The sequence below is a fragment of the Durio zibethinus genome, chromosome 18, assembly GCF_047325235.1.
Source record: "Durio zibethinus cultivar Kanyao isolate XHJ-2024 chromosome 18, ASM4732523v1, whole genome shotgun sequence".
In the NCBI taxonomy this organism is placed as follows: Eukaryota; Viridiplantae; Streptophyta; class Magnoliopsida; order Malvales; family Malvaceae; genus Durio; species Durio zibethinus.
Genome location: NC_143179.1, coordinates 15,530,393 through 15,547,576, shown reverse-complemented (window position 1 = coordinate 15,547,576; position 17,184 = coordinate 15,530,393).

Here is a 17,184-nt window from a genome sequence, read left to right as displayed (position 1 = left end):
AGTTAGTTACCTTAATCCTAACAGGCACAGCCGCACAGGGTTTCCGCGTTTCCGGTCCGTCAAAAGAGAGAATTAATCCATTATAATTTAATATTGTATGAATTCATAAATATATATATATAAAGCTGACGAATTAAAATATAAATTTTTATTATAATTGATTAATTATAATATTATAATAAAAAATTAGAAGTGATATATATACAGTAAAAAGATGGCAATGGCAAGAAAAATGGTTTTGTGTTGTGTGGGTTACTTTCTAGTCATTTTGAATTTAAATCATATTAAATTTAAATTATTTTAAATTTGAGTAATTTTATATTAGAATTATTTAGATTTGAATTATTTTAAATTTAAGTTATTAATGTTTAAAATCAAATCAAATTGAACCTTAAATGAATTATTTAGATAAAGTCAGATTTTATCAATTATAATTAAATTAGAGGAAAGTATATTTTTATTAATTTATAACATATTTTCATTTTTTAGCTTTGATATCATAAAAAATTATTTACGATCCAAAATTGCATATGGTATATAATTGTATAAATCTAATTTAATTATAATAAAAAAGTATTTTTAATTATTTTTACTCATAACTAAGATGCTCATAATTAAAAATAATTTGCAGTGATTTATAAAATAATAAAAATAGATTTTAATAGATAATATAAAGATATTTTAGACACTAAACTGTGATATTTATTACTTTTATTAAATTGATAATTTTAAAAAATAAAGTTATCTTTAACTTAAATTTGGATTAATTCGGGTTAATTCATATTTAAATTATTTTGAATTCATATCATTTCAAATTTTCGTCGTTTTGAGTTTATGTTATTTTTTAGTTTAGAATAAATGAGTTTAAGTTGTTGTTTTTTTAATTAAATTAAATTAGATTGGGTATGAGTTTAAGTGAGTTGTTTTTCAAATTTGACTCGGTTTTAGCCACTCGAGTCTCATATCTTTTTCTTATATATATGAGCAATTAAGTTATATTAGTATGAAACATATTGTTTTACATCCTTTTTATAACTTTATGTGTGATTAATATTTTTATGAACATCGATAGATTTAATAATATGCTCATATATTTCATGCATGTAAAGTTTTGAATTGATCCTATATCTTTATTATTTTGATCAAGAATATTAAATTTTTCAATATATATCATTAGTTGAAATTTTTAATTAACTTAAAATTAATATGCTTGATCTACGTAAATAGAGAATAAAATTCATATCATTGCAATTTTGAATTATTTTGGGTCAAATTGCTTTAGATTTAAAGTATTTTGGGCTTGGATCATTCTTTAGCTAAGATATTTTTTATTTGTATTGTTTTGGATTTAAGTTTTATTTTAAGTTGTTTTCACTTTTTTTCAATCATTCCAAATGGATCAAGTTTGATCTCAAATCTTTTTTATGATTTTTTGAGTTGGGTCAATTTTTTTTACCTTTTAAATTATATTGACACTAATAACTACATTAAAGATTATAAAAGAGACTATTAGCTTATATGATTCATATAATTATTTTTAAAAGTTGATCTTCACTAGGTTAATGATTCAAATTTTAATACCTACAAGACTACAACCTTTTCCCTTACCCTAATATTGTGGTCTTTTATGTCCCAAAAAAAAAAATTATAAAAAGGACTATTATGGAAAGGGATAAATACACATTTAACACTTGTATTACATATTTTTTTGTCAATTTGATATCTAAAGAAATAAAATTATTAGTTAGGTACTCTAACTTTCATTTCATCACCCACTTTGATACTTCTAACTAACACTGTCAGTCAACTTACTAACGTGGTATGAATATTTAATAAAATATTGATATGTGTCAAAAAGTCTAGTTAATATCACTTGTCAGTTGCTACGTTAACATTAAAAAAATTTCAAAAAATTCTAAAAGAATTTTAAAGATTCAATAAAAAATCCAAAATATTTTAAAATAATTTTAAAAAATCTTAAATATTTTTTTTAAAATGTAAACATTAAAATATTTTTAAAAATAAAAAAAATTAAAGGTTTTTAGTTGACCAAAAATAAATGCATATAATGGAAAAATAAAATGAAATGCAAATGCATGATTAGTTTTAGGATTGAAAGGTTAGTTTGGATTTTTAGGGTTTGGTTGGTGCCTTAGGATTTAGGTTAATTTAGGATCTAGGTTAAGGTTTAGGGTCTAGTTTAGGGTTTAGAGTCAGTTTCGAATCTAGGTTAAGGTTTGAGGCTTAGTTTGAGGTTTAGGGTTTGGTATGTAGTTTAAGATTTAAAACTTGGAGTTTGAGGTTTAAGGTTTAAAATTTAAGGTTTCATGGAATTTGGAGTTATATGGGATTTGGGATTTCTTGCAAATATATATTTGATAAAATCAAATTACCAAAATGTCATTAATGAATATATGACAAAAACATGACAAAAAAACAAACTAATTAAATGCTTTTGCATTTACAAAACTAAATTACACAACTAATTACATACTTATGCATTTACAAAACTAAATTACAAACAAGATGTTCATAAAAAATTAAGAAAAAAATGGATCAAACCATTTTGTTCTTTAAAAATCCAACTAAACAAACACAAAAAAAATCATTAAAACCAAACATTAAACACCATTTTTTCATTGAAAATTTGATTCAACAACCTCAAAAACATGAAAATCATAACAAAAATATAATCAAATACATGAATCAAAGCTAAATTAGCTACCAAATGAAGAATTAAGTTTCGGTTAACATGAATATTCCTCTTGGCCAAAAGTTTCTATAACACCTCCACAAATGTTCATCACCTCATCCAAGTTGAATATGCATGTAACTTTCACAAAACCATGCTAGAATAACTTTTTAATCATGTAAAGACATTTGACAAACATGTAATAAACAAATAAATTTAAAAACACCATAAAAATATGAACATAAGCCAAATAGTACACAACTTACAGAAACCAACATCAAATGTACATTAAACACATAAAACAACAATCAAAGCTTCCATATACATGATTTAAAGCAAGAAAACATTCAAAGTAAGCCATGATGAGGTTCGACCATAGTGGGAGAATTATTGATTGAACCTCCAAATTGGTTTCAATGTTGGATGTGCTCTTTGTTACTTGATTCTTATGATTTCAATCTAAACTATGGTTTAGTTTGATGAAATTTGAACCAAGTTTGAATAAAAAAAAAGGATGAGGGAACCATAAATTTTTCAAGAAAACAAAAATAAAATAGAAAATCAATATGAAAATGCAAGAAAAAAATAGGAATTCTACCTCCTCTAAGCTTTTTTCAATCTTTTTCTTTTCTTTTTTTTCCTTTGTTTTTTCACATCCTTCCCCACCTATCTTTTTGTAGCAAACGTGACAATTTTGGTGAAGAAAAAGCTGAAAATATCTAAAAAAAAAAAATTAAATCTTGGCCCTTATATCATAAATTCACCCAATGGCTAATATTTCATCCTTGCTTTTGGTTTCAATGAGCCAAATCTTACCATTGGATCAAGATTCCCAAAATGATCCAATGGGTTAGAATGCACACTGTCAAATGATGGATTTTTAAAGCTTTTGGGTCCAAGGGAAAAAATCATTATGCCTCTGATACAAAGTTTTTGATCTTTATGCCACTTTCTTGGAAATCAATGATCCTATGTTTATTTTTAGGATTTTAAAGAACCAAAAATTATGAAATAATATGGAATGAAGGTATGTAAATTTTTGTGAAATTCCAACTTTAGGAAGTGTCAAAATACAAAATTACCCCAAGGGGTATTTTAGTAATTTCATACCTTTCAATGTATTGCAGTGGTTTTGAATGCACCAAAAATTATTAAATATTATAAAAACATAATCTGAAAGTTTCATGAAAAACAAAACTAAAAAAAATTAAATTACGAAATTACCTTTAAAAGGTATTTTGGTAATTTCATATCTTTCAAAGTATAATCAAAGTTTTCAAATTTTAAAAAATTATCAAATAATATCAAGCTATAATCTGAAGTGTTATGTAAAATTTTGAATTTAGAAAGGTCAAAATACAAAAATATCTCTAAAGATATTTTGTAATTTCACAACTCCAAATGTGTAATGTAAGCTTTTAATGCAACAAAAATCCTCAAAAAAATTAATTATAATTTAAAATTTTTTACAAAAATCTGACTTTGAAAGGATTAAATTATGAAAATACCTTAAAGGGTATTTTTTTTTGTAGTTTTACACTTCTTAAAGTGCAATTAAACTTTTTATTGCTTTAATATCTCAATTTTCAATTTTAATGCACATTGATTCTAATTTGGTTGTAAATTTTGAAAGTTTACCCAAGTTTCATCTGTTTTGATCGAGTTTGACTAATTTTGACTTTATTTGATCAAGTTTGACTAAATTTGACTAGAATTTACTTTGAAGCATTTAGGTCAAATTGGTCTCAATTTTGATTTTAAAAACTTTCAAAATTAAAGAAATATTAGACTTCAACTAGGTCAAAATTTAAAGCACTTCATAAATAACTAGATTTTGCCTAGATAAAAGTAGATATCTACACCAGTGAATTTTTTTTTACAAATGCAAATGCAAAAGTATGACTCTTACCAAAACGTAATTTCTAATATAACTTTTAATGCTACCCTAATGTGGTAGATCCGAGAATTTTCAAAAGAGGTGCAAATGCAAATGTCTAACCCAATGATGCATGATGCAAGCACTTATTTAAATATGCTAATGAAAATCCTAATTTTGATAATGTGAATGTATGGATCCTTGCAATCATCAAAATGCAAACACAAAACCTTAAACCAAAAAAGTAAACTTCAATGATCAACCATCACGATGTGAAATGTCAACCCCTTTACCATGATGCAAATGCAACTGTCCCTATACAAATGCAATTTTCTTTCCAAGATACACATGCAATACTGCAAATGCCTCTACAAGGATACAAATGCAAATACTTATCCCAATTATGCAAATGATTTCTTCTAAGTTGCTCATATAAATTTCTAATCTAATGGTACAAATGCCTTCCAACTATAATGCAAATGCAAATATTTATCTTAACGAGGCAAATGTCTCTTACAAAGGTCCAACTGTTTTTATCATAACAATGCAAAAGGCTTCCAACTATAGTGCAAATTCTTATCCTAATGACCAATTACGTTTTTCGATGATGACTATGTATGCCAAAAAATTCTAATGGCAAAATCCCTTTTCCTTTTCATTCTTCATATTTCAATTCTACCAATTTCCCTTTACTTATCAAATTAGCTCTATAACTTCCTCTCAAAAGGATTTCTCTTTCCGTTTTCTCATGTCTTTTTCTTCGTTTCTTCACCTATCTTTCTCATTGTATCTATGCTAGTTTTCTTTCTCTTTTCCTCTTAAATAAGATTTCTTGTTTTTTATTTTCACTCATAATTTCTTTTTCGTTCTTGCTTCCATCATTAATTCTAACACACCACATATGTATGATTACTGTCAACTTAATGTACACATCATGTAAAAGTCAAGATGACAAACAACTATGTTTCTCCTACTTCTTGAATGCATGAAAAAATCTATATTTCTTTTTACTAGGTTTTTTATTTTTAATGGAAAATATTTTTTATTCAAAACTAGTATAAATGTTTCTTTATTCACAACAAAAATGTCGAACTAGTCATTTAATTTTTTTTCAAAATGATCAACAAAATTGCCTTACATAATTAAATTCCATAATCCAGATATTGATACATCCAAATATGACCTTGGCTTCCTTTTGAAAATTGGTGTTCCCTATTAGATATCAAAGAGGTGACAATTCTCAAACATATTGAACAGTTTAGCACATCAGGTCTTAGTTCATTCAATAGGGCTTCATAGCTTAAAAAAAACAAAAGTGATATCTACTCTTCCATTTAGGCTCATAAATGAAAAATAAATTTTTAAAAAATGCATGAATTCCTTGAAAACCAAATATTTTTTACCTTCTTTTTAATATCTAAATGTGGCATTTTGATAGATATCAAAACTAGTTGAGAAAGGATCAAAATTTTATAAAGTTATTTAGGAATGGAAGAAAAAGGCTAAAATCAACCCCTTTAATATCTTTCAAACTTTCAAGGCACTATTAACATTATTAAATCTTGCAAAAGTATGTGTTACTTCATACTAGCTTTTCTTACTTTGTTAAACGTTAGGATTGCCTTCAAAGTTTTCATATTTGTTCTAACTACTCATTTTTTATGGCTTTCACCCTAAAGCCCCCTTTTTTTTCCCTTTTTTTTTTATTATTCCATAATGCGTTTAAGAATTCCAACTTCATCCAAAATAGCTTGACTGTTCAAATGAGTAGCTTGGCAATGAAAAAAAGTAGAAGATTCATAGGTATTATGGCAATTGTTCAAAGAAAAGCTCTCCAATTTAAACATCTATACTTGATCAAATACAAACTTTTCTAATGATATAGTAGCATAAGCTAAGGTTTGGGGTTTTCAGAGAAAAGGATTGATAGGCCTAAAATAAGTGTTCAAAGGTGTTTAAACCAAGAATTATTCTTTTTTATTTGAAGGATTCACTTTGGGGTTTTCATTTTTTTCATTTTTCTCATACTTTTCACTCAATCATTTTATTTTTTTCCCCTTTCATTTCTTTCTTTCATTACAAAAAATTTTGGCTTTACCAATAGAATTTTTCATCGATAAGATGGTTTTAGCAATAAAAAAATTTCCTTTGTGCTAGTTATGTCGATAATGCTATTTCATCGATAATGGTAGAAATTCGTTAGTAATTATCGACAAATTTATTACCAATGATTTTACCTACAAAAATTTTTGTCGATAAATACCTATGAAATTTTTCATTAGTAAATCCATTGGTAAAGGGTTTTTTTCAGTCGGTAAATCTATCGGTAATAATAAAATCACATAGGAAAATCCACGATAATAAGCATAAAAATGATCACAAAAAGGTTTTTCCTTCAGTAAACCTTTCAGTAATGATAAAAATTTTGTCAATAAAAATACAATTTCATCAATAATTTAAATAAAAACTTTTATAATTATTCAAAGAAAACCTGTAATTATTTTTTACCTTTATAAATTACAATTTAAACATATGTAATTATTTAAATATGTTATTATTATTAATTAAAATAACAAATCCATATAACATGCATCAAATACATCATAAAACATCCATAACATCCACAAAACATCATAAAATATTCATCCATAAAACATCCATAGTGATCATCTATCAAATACCTCATACAAATCCAACAACAAATGTCACATGTTGCTACTGCACCTCTTTATGTAGAATTTTTGGTTCCATAATCAGCTCTAGAATATTATGATGGTGAAGTCTGTCTAGACTTCATCAACCGCATCATTTGATCCATGAATGACCTAAGCTCGGTTCTAAGCTTAGTCCACAACTCATTAATTCATTTTTTTATCTGAGGCTGATGACCCTGAAGACGCACAAATGACAAACCATAAATAAAGTTAGACGAACCTGCTGTAACAATGGATTGAGTTGAGTGAATTAGATCCCTAGATCTATTTGTTGATCTAAAGTCATACATATGAGTACTTATAACTTCAATCTCTCTAATAGCTTCAATCCATGCTTGTGGATCAAAATTGAGATGATTGGAGCAATCTTCATCGTATTTTTAAGATAATGCAACAACATAGTTTTTTCACAAAAAGTTTAAAATAATAATCATTACTATAAGACCTATATAGTTCACTAAAATATCACAACTTCAAATAATTCATAACTTCAAATAATTCACAACTTTAAGTATAATTTTCACATTTTACAAATTCATTGCATTTCAATATACACCAAACTATCTAGTTCAATATAAGATTTCCTACAATGCCTTTGCTTTCAATTACTTCTCTATATACTTCATCAACAATCACAATATACAAATAGAATCATAAATGAAAATAAACAATCATTTTTATCTTTCACAAATGTGATCTCATCTAGATAATACATAAAAACCTTTTATCGTAATATACTATTAACATATATAGTTCATCAATGATCACAATACACAAACATCATCACAATGCAAAATACATAATGTATAATAAAGATAGTCGATCAACAATCATAATACAAAATTGTCATTATAATTCAAAAAATGCAATAGTTTTCACATTTTATAAATATCATTTTATTGCAATATACCATAAAGATATTTAAGCAACAATCATAATACACAACCAGAAGCACAAAATAAATTACGCAACAGTTTTCACTTTTTACAAAGTCTTTGCATCACAAAACATACAAGATATACTGGTGTTGTTCTTGGTAATTTTTTATATTATTCAATAAGTTACAAGTGCACATCCATATTTTGGAAATATTGATCTATATGATATTGACAAAGTTGAGAAAGTTGTGGTCCATAACTGTGATTCTCTCAATTGTTTAGTCATTGGTGAATATGGATGGACTACCAACATGGAGAAAATCATGATGGCCTAAGTTTTTAAGAATAATAGCATCACTAGATACATGTCAACTAAGAAGACCATCGAGATCAAACCTGAGAAGTAAACAGGTTCTTTGTTAAGGTGAAAAAACATTACAAACAAGCAAAATAGGATATGTCGAGAGACATCGAATAGGAAGATTAGAGCAAACCCTGAAGTATTAAGTACAACGATAAGTGGTGGTAGGTGGTGAAGTAATTGAGCAAAGAAGAGAATGAGATTGAGAAAATGATTTAAGAAGAAAAAATTACATAGAGAACTAAGTAAGTTTGGCAAAAGTCTCCCAAAAATCCACTAATGAACTATGAAATCTCTTATTTATAGGTCTTCAAGAATAGAAATTATATATCATGAGTATTGAATAGGAATAATGGTGAATAATGGGAGAATTGACCATTATGAAAGGTATTAATGTATTGATTAGTGAGAGTTTAATTAGCTTTTAATGATAGATATAATAAACATAAAAGTTCACTATCTGTTTTAAAGGAAAAGGAAAAACACTTATATTTCAGAGAAAGGTTAAGAAGAAACCTCTTAACTATTTTAATATATGATCCACCAAGCTAAATCTCTGAAACATCTTAATAGTGGAATTGACCTAAAAATCCTACCATATTGCTAGATTATTTTCACTTTTTCTTTCGATGAAGTAACATTTGATAAAGTATCTTTTGTGGAATAACTCTTAGTGAAGTAACTTGTGTTTTAAGAGTTTTCGATAAATGTGTTATTTTTGTTCATTGAGGAAGTTGTTCCAAGAATAGTTGTTTCATGAAAGAGTTATTCCTCGAATAGTTGTTTTGCAAACAATTATTCTATAAAAAGGTTGTTCCATGAATAATTATTTCATAAAATAACCTTTATGAAATAGTCTTATCACCTATTCCGTAAAATAATTTTCACTGAAACAATCTTAACACCAATTCTAACTTATTCTCAATTTTAACAATTTTAAAAAAATTTAAAAGAATAAAATATTAATAACCAAAATCAACTATCTATATTTTACCCCCTATATAAGAATTCTTAGTATAAGAAGTTATCATGCACTAATATAATGAAAGAGTAAAAGCAAAAAAAAAATGAAAATAAAATATATTTATTCTTGTAATTTAAGAGGTATGATATAAGCTTCCTGAAAGAAAAAAAAATATATATTTGTGACTATATATGTGTTGATTCATTGCCTCTTGCATAAAAATTATTTGATGAAAATAAAAAAATGTTTCATGCATAGAATAAGTAAATTTTAATATTGTAAATCAAAGAATTACTTGTTAGACAGGTGATGTATGAAAGTGTAGGCTATAACATTAGTGTTTCTCTTAATAATAATAAAAAAAGAATAAGTAATGAAAGTATTTTCTAGAGAAAATAAAAGAATAAGTACTAGAAGTGTTTCTTAAAAAAAAAAAGAGAATAAGTAATAAAAGTGTTTCCCTAAAAAATAGGATAACTATTAAAAGAAATAAATAAAAGATTGCTTCCCTCAAAATTAAGAAAATTATTAAAAAGAATAGGTAATGGGAGTGTTTCCTTAAAAAATAAAAGAATTATTAAAATGAATAAGTAAGGGAGTGTTTCCCTAAAAAATAGGAAAATTATTAAAAAGAATAGATAATAAAAATGTTTCTCAAAGTAAAATAAAATAAAATAACATAACAAATAATGAAGTTGTCCTATTTTATTCTTTCACTGTTTCCCTAAAAGAAAATCATGTGTAAAACAAATAAATTTTCATAATTTATGAAAATGCCAAATTAATATAGGTAATTATTATATGTTTAAGTCAATATGTGCCTCAACGTCAAAAATATATTATATATGTTTTGATGTCTTAGTCAGAATGCTTTACATTAAAACTAAAAGAATAAGGCCAATTTTAACTCATTGACATTAGACTTGAATGGTGGGAATCTTTGACTTCTTTGCTTTTATTTATTTATTATTATTATTATTATTGATTTAGATTCAAAACTAAGAATATGGCGCATTATGTGAAATCATATGGCACATATTTAGGGAAAATAAAATAAAATAAGTAAAATAATTAAATAGATAATGGAAGTGAATTTAATTCTTGAAAGGAATTTCTGTAAAAGTATAGTAAAATATTGTATAGGATATAAAAAAGTGTTAAAATTATTTAAGAATAAAATCTAATGAAATTTAAAGAATAAAATTAAAATTTTAAAGATTTTATTAAAGATCTTTTTAAATAAGGAAAATAAATATTTGTTATTCAAAAATTGATTCTTTTAACTCCATAAATTATATTGAGAAAATTTTTTATTCAAAGTTAAGTAAGTCTAATTACTCTGAAAAAATTTTGATCTTGTAAACAAGTATTCATCTTTTTTTTTTTGACTATTTGACTTTTTTTAAGCTATTTGATTTTTTATTTTTTTTAGAATAAATAAAAAATTTATTGTGTGTGTTTAAGAAAAAACTTTTATTGCTGATTTCTTGTAGGTATTCTTCACTCTCAATGTTGAGAATCAATTATACTTAGCCTTCCCACACTACTCGAACTCTTGTGAGAAAGAGACAAAATAGTATTCCAGAATATTCTATTCCAAAAGCACATTTAGAAAAGAAAGTACGTCTTTGTGTTGGAAAGAATTGTGTACTTCTTTTTGTTCCTAAAGATTGGTCAAATAAAATTATTAGAAAATGAGGAAAATCTCATTTTTGGGAACAAATGTGTAAGAGAAAATTTTTTTCTTATCAAAGTGCACTTGTTGGCTATTCTTGGCAAAGTATTGGTTCTGAAGCATCAACTTATAGAATTTATATTTTAGGCTCCTCTATTCTAAAGTTCAAGTTTAAGCATGTAGAATTTCCACTTTCTATTACTAAGTTTGGTTCAAATTCACAACCTATTCAAGGTTGGAAAGAGTGGGTGAACAAAGTAATTGAAAAGCTTATTTATGCAAAAGTTTTATCTTTAGCAAGAGTGCTTAATGTTGTACAAGTTACCTCCAAACTTCATATTCATATGAAAGGTAGAATGGATGCATGGCATGCTATTCTTGCTAGATGGAGTACTTTTTCTCATACTATGATCACTACCTGAAAAGAGTTCACTTTTGCTTTTTAAAATACACGTGTTCTTTTTAAACTTCCTTGTCATGGGAGACATAATATTTATACTAATGAATTGTTTGAAAAAAGGGAGAAAATTCATAACTTCTTTTGTGATTTGGTTAAGTGTCAGAAGGAGAAATCAAAGGCAACTCAATTCTCTAATTAGGTTGGACTCTTTTTTACAAATTCAGACCAAAAAAAGGTGAAAGTAACTCTCTTAAATTTTTTGATTTTGAGTATGAATTGGAAGCACTGTTGATGATGTGATTAGCTCGACATGTATTTCCAAGATGTCCAAATGATGGAATTAGTCCAACTCACATTCCTATAGCTATTAAAATTGTTAAAGGTATGTTTTTCTCATTAGCGCCTTTCTATTTGGGATCGCTTTATAGGCGATTTGGTTTACATCTTTTCAAGATAGAAACATCAATTAGTCGGTATAAGATTCTAAAATATATCGATATTTCCTTTATTCAAATGTGTTTGTGGAAAAAATTCAATGTTTGTGCTCCGATACCTAATCTGTATCATTCACCTATTACTTTTTCATTTGGCCTTTTTTTAAAAAATAATTATAGAGCTTGAGCATGGTACAATCAGACTATAAAAAGAAGTGTTTTTAAGGTGTTAGATATAGCCAAAGAGTTTGTTTGGTGCCTATACTTACGAATGAAAAATGGCCATAATGATCTTGTTTCTTGCTATGGTACTTCAAGCCAACCTCATTCTCAGACATTAAACCAATAAGAAATTGAGTTCTATTTATGGGTTAACCGTATTATGCTACCTTCTATGATAGAGAGTATTAATGCTGACATTAACAGAGATTCACATTCTATTAAAGTATATTCAATGTGTAGAGTTATATGTCAATTTGAGTAGATCAAATGATTTTGCATAATCCTTTTATGCCTTTGGATGAAGATTTCTCCTCTTGTGTTTTGAAGTTTCTTTTTGATAAAGTTTAGAAAAAACGTAAAAATGGTAAATGTTATGTTGTGACTGTATTTAATAAAGTTCACTACTACAATTTTAGATGGCCTGCTTATTAAGATGAGTGTATTTTTTATTAAAAAATCTTTTGCATACTATTTTCTAATTCTAAGAAACATATTTCAATTCTCAATATTTTTTAGAGTGATATATCTTTATGCTTGATACATGTTTTATCCAAGAAAAAAAAAAAAACAAGTGAGAATCAGATTGATGAAGAAATCACTAGTATTGCTGTTTTTCATACTTTATGTCAATTGAAAAAGAAATATGGATCTTCTTATGAAGTAAGTTCTCATTTTTCTTTTTTTTTTTTTTAAATACGTGTATTTCATCTTCATGTTTTACTTTTGTAGAGGAAACTTATTAAAAAAAAGACTTATTATTAGTGATGATGAAGAGTCTTGTGATGACGAATATGATGACATGACTGATAGTCCATACTTTTCTAATGTTGATGATAATGTTGAAAAAGATGATGGTGAAACTAATGTTAAAAATGCCTAAGTAGATAATTTTGGAACCTTAATTGATATTAATGCTCAAATTGTTTAGACTCAACTTGTTTAGACCATTGCTGTTTTTGATATTGCTTCTCATGTTTCTTTCTCTTTAGTATTAAGACACAAGGATATTGTTAGTACTTCTCATGCTCTTGAAACACATTCTGAGAGTGTTCTAGTTAGAGTGAATTTTCATGATTTTTTTGTTCTATCACAGTATGTGAAATATTTAGACTATATTTATTAAAAATAAGGCAACTTTTGAAATACTTGTATCTTTCAAAGTAAAGATTTTATCTCTTACACTTTAGATGTTTTGGGAAAAGCTTTGTTGATTACAGATATTCCATTATCTGATATTTCTCTAAAAAAATTGCAATTGATGTTGCAATTTATGGATAATGCCTTGAAAGCTAGATTCAGACTTAAGTGTATTAACACATGTATGTCTAAAGCCAAAGCTTCTTTTTTTTTTTGTAAAAGCTAAGAAAACTAAAGTAGAAACAAAATTGGAAGAGATTATAAAAAAAATTACCTTACTTTAAAAAGAATTAGAATCGCAAAAAGATCATCAAACTGAGTTATGGAATAAGTTGGAAGCTATTTCTTAATTTAGCAAGACTAACTCTTTTCCATAAAGCTACATAGTCAATTAGATCTTCTTTTGTTGTTTATTTACTTCAACATTTTTTTTAGCTTTTTTATCTTAATGTTGGTTGAACAATTTTTTTTATATTGACATATTTTCTTTATTTCTCCATTGCTAATAATTGTTTTTCATTTTTACTTATATACAACCAATGACTCAATTTTATATTAAGAAAAAAATATCTCTTAACTTAATGTTTAGGATATTAATTCAATCCTTTTAGAAAGCATTAAAGTTGCAATCAAAAGCATTAAAAAAAATTATTTTCATCGTAGTACTTAAAAAATTAAGGCCAAGAAATAAGTGATAAAGCTATGGCCAATAATTGTATTCTCAATGTATCAAGGAGAGATAATTCTCAACTTGGTATCAAAGGAGCTCATTTGATAGCAAGTATAAACAATAAAATTGTGACCAAAGAATGAGTGATATAGCTAGGGCTAAAGAACAATTTTTAATTTGAAGATAATTCTTAATTTGATACTAAGGAGGTTCATTTGATAACAAGTATTAATAATAGAATTATGGCAAAAAAATTGAGTGATAAAGTTGTCGCCAAGGAGTGATTCTTAATTTCATACTAAAGAGGTGAATTCTTAACTCAAAAAAAAAATCAAACTACACTATATATTAAGTAGATAATTTTTTCTTAACTTAATTCTAAGAAAATTAATTTGATTTAAAGTAGTAAGTGTTAAATTACGATCAATAAAAGTGGATTCAACATAGTGACCATATCAACTTTGTATCTCAATTTGATTTTGAAGATTAATCTCTTGTACAATTGAAAAAGGCTTCTAACACAATTTAGGATAAAGAAATAGGTTCTTTACCTGATTCTAAGGAGTTTAACTCTAAATCCGAATCAATAAGCATCATTCTCTTCTTATCTTTCCATCCAAAAAGATGTGTCTTCTACCCAAATAAGAGGAGTTTAACTTAATTCTCTCTTTCGAGGAATTAACTTCTCTACTTGGTGGGATTAGAACTATTCCAACACCTCTTTCTTGTTACTAGAATTGAAAATGTGTTAACAAATCTAAAAGTTTTTTAAACTTGATAACTTTTGATTGAATAATTGATATATCAAATTTTTCAAAGAGAAGATGGATCATCATAGTTAGCATGAATTATTGCAATCACATGCCTTTGAGGATTCTGATGAGTTGGAAATGGATTATTTTGAATTTCATTGTTTCCAATAAGCACTTCTCTTGCTTGCACCTTTCGATGGAATATTTAATGAAAATTTTTACATTCAACAAATGGATAACCAATCGTTCGGTGATAGTTACAATACCTTGGGCTGGACTTTTCTTTTGTTGTTGGTGGTTATAAACATAAAATAGATTCACATTTCCATCTTTAATCCATTCTTGAAGTAATGCTTTCGCTCTATCCATTGAAACTGAAAATGGTAAAAAATCACTATCATCATCTTGTTTTTTTTTTTATTATCTCTTTTATGATGCATATTAGGATGAAAAGGTCTCATTCTCTCTCTTGCTCCTCATTGAATTGCATTCATTGTAGAAGCATTCCTTCTAATAAAAAGATTGGTTCCTCATTGCCTAAGAATCATATTATTGGTTTTTTTTATAGCTTCAACTAAAGTAACAAAGGTTAAAAGAGATAAATTCTCCAAATGCACTTTATACTCATCAAACATTCCTTGGTTTTATACTTTCACCAATTCCTTCTTATTATGAGAATCTTGAATGTCCAACACTTTTTCCTTGAAACGTTGGATGTATTCCATAAGATCTTTTCGTGACTTCTGGCGTTCTCTTCCCAAGTCAATCAAAATAACCCTTTCTTAGGTAAAGAAAAACTTTTCTCCAAACATATTATACATTTGACTCCATGTTTCAACAAAGCTAGGTGTAAGATAGACATAACAGGTGTACATTTCGTAAGAAACTTAGAGAATTCTTTCAACTTTAAATCATCATCCAATCTAGCTATTCCAAGAGTTTTTGTAAACTTCATTACATGTTCACAAGCATCTCCAATCTTACCATTAAATTGCTTAAACTTAAGACTAGTATAGTACTTGGGATACAGTTTAGCAGCCACTCTAGCATGATATGGTAGTTTAAGATAAAATTTAAAAAAGTTCAAACTCTTATTCTTCTCTTCAAGCAACTTCTAAAGTTCTTCTTTAGTGACAAAACCCTGAGTTATGGTTGGAAGAAAAGTCATAGTGGAAGTACTAACAACTAAGGTGTTGTTCACACCAAGATTTTCAATAACACCAAGATTTGACATATCTGCAATGTTTTCTCCATTTCCATTAGCCAAAAGGATAGCTCTATTAGAAGTATTTCCATTCCCATTAGTAGCAATTTGGGCTTGAGATGTTGTGGCATTGGAATATATGAGTCGAAAGATAGTTTCCTCTAATTTTTGCATTATCTCTTGGGAATTTTGAATCATCTTCATCAATTCTTAAATATAGGTAGGGGTCTAAGCATTTTAGTTTCCAATAAAATTTTTCATTTTTTTGGGCAAAGCTAGATCAGAAATTGTTTTACTTAATGCAATCAATCCTTTCCCAGTTGAGTCACCAAAATGTAAATAGGTTCTTTGTTGAAGTGAGAAAGTGTTGCAAACAAGTAAAATAGGATGTGCTGAGAGATGACGAAAAGGAAGATTGGAGCAGACCCTGAAGTATTGAGTGCGATGGTAAGTGGTGAAGTAAGGCTGAATAAATAAGAGAATGAGATTGAGAAAAAAGATTTAGGAAGAGAGAATTGCAAAGAGAACTGAGTAAGTTTGGCAGAAGTTTCCCAAAAATCCCCCATTGAACTGTAGAAACTCTTATTTATAGGTCTTCAAGAATATAAGTTACATATCTTGAGCATTGAATAGAAATAATGGCGAATAATGGAAGAATTGACCGTTACAAAAGGTCTTAATGTATTGATTAATGTGAGTCTAATTAGCTTTTAGTGATAAATATAGTAAACATAAAAGTTTTCTATCTATTCTGAAAGAAAATGAGAAGCACTCATATTTCAAGGAAATGTTAAGAGGAAACCTCTTTACTATCTCCATATCTGATCCACCAAACCAAACTCTCTAGTACATCCCAATAATGAAATTAACCTAAGAACCCTGTCATATTCCTGAGTTATTTTCACTTTTTTTTTCAATGAAGTAACATTCGGTGAAGCGTCTTTTGTGAAATAACTCTTAATGAAACAACTTATGTTTCAAGAGTTTTTTGTAAAGGTATTGCTTTTGTTCCTTGAGGAAGTTATTCCAAGAACCGTTGTTTCATGAAAGAATTGTTCCTTGAATAATTGTTTCGTAAACAGCTATTTTGTAAAAAGGTTGTTCCATGAATAACTATTCCATAAAATAACCTTCATTGAAACAATCTTATCACCTATTCTGTAAAATAGCTTTCACTAAAATAATCTTAACACCTGTTTTGACTT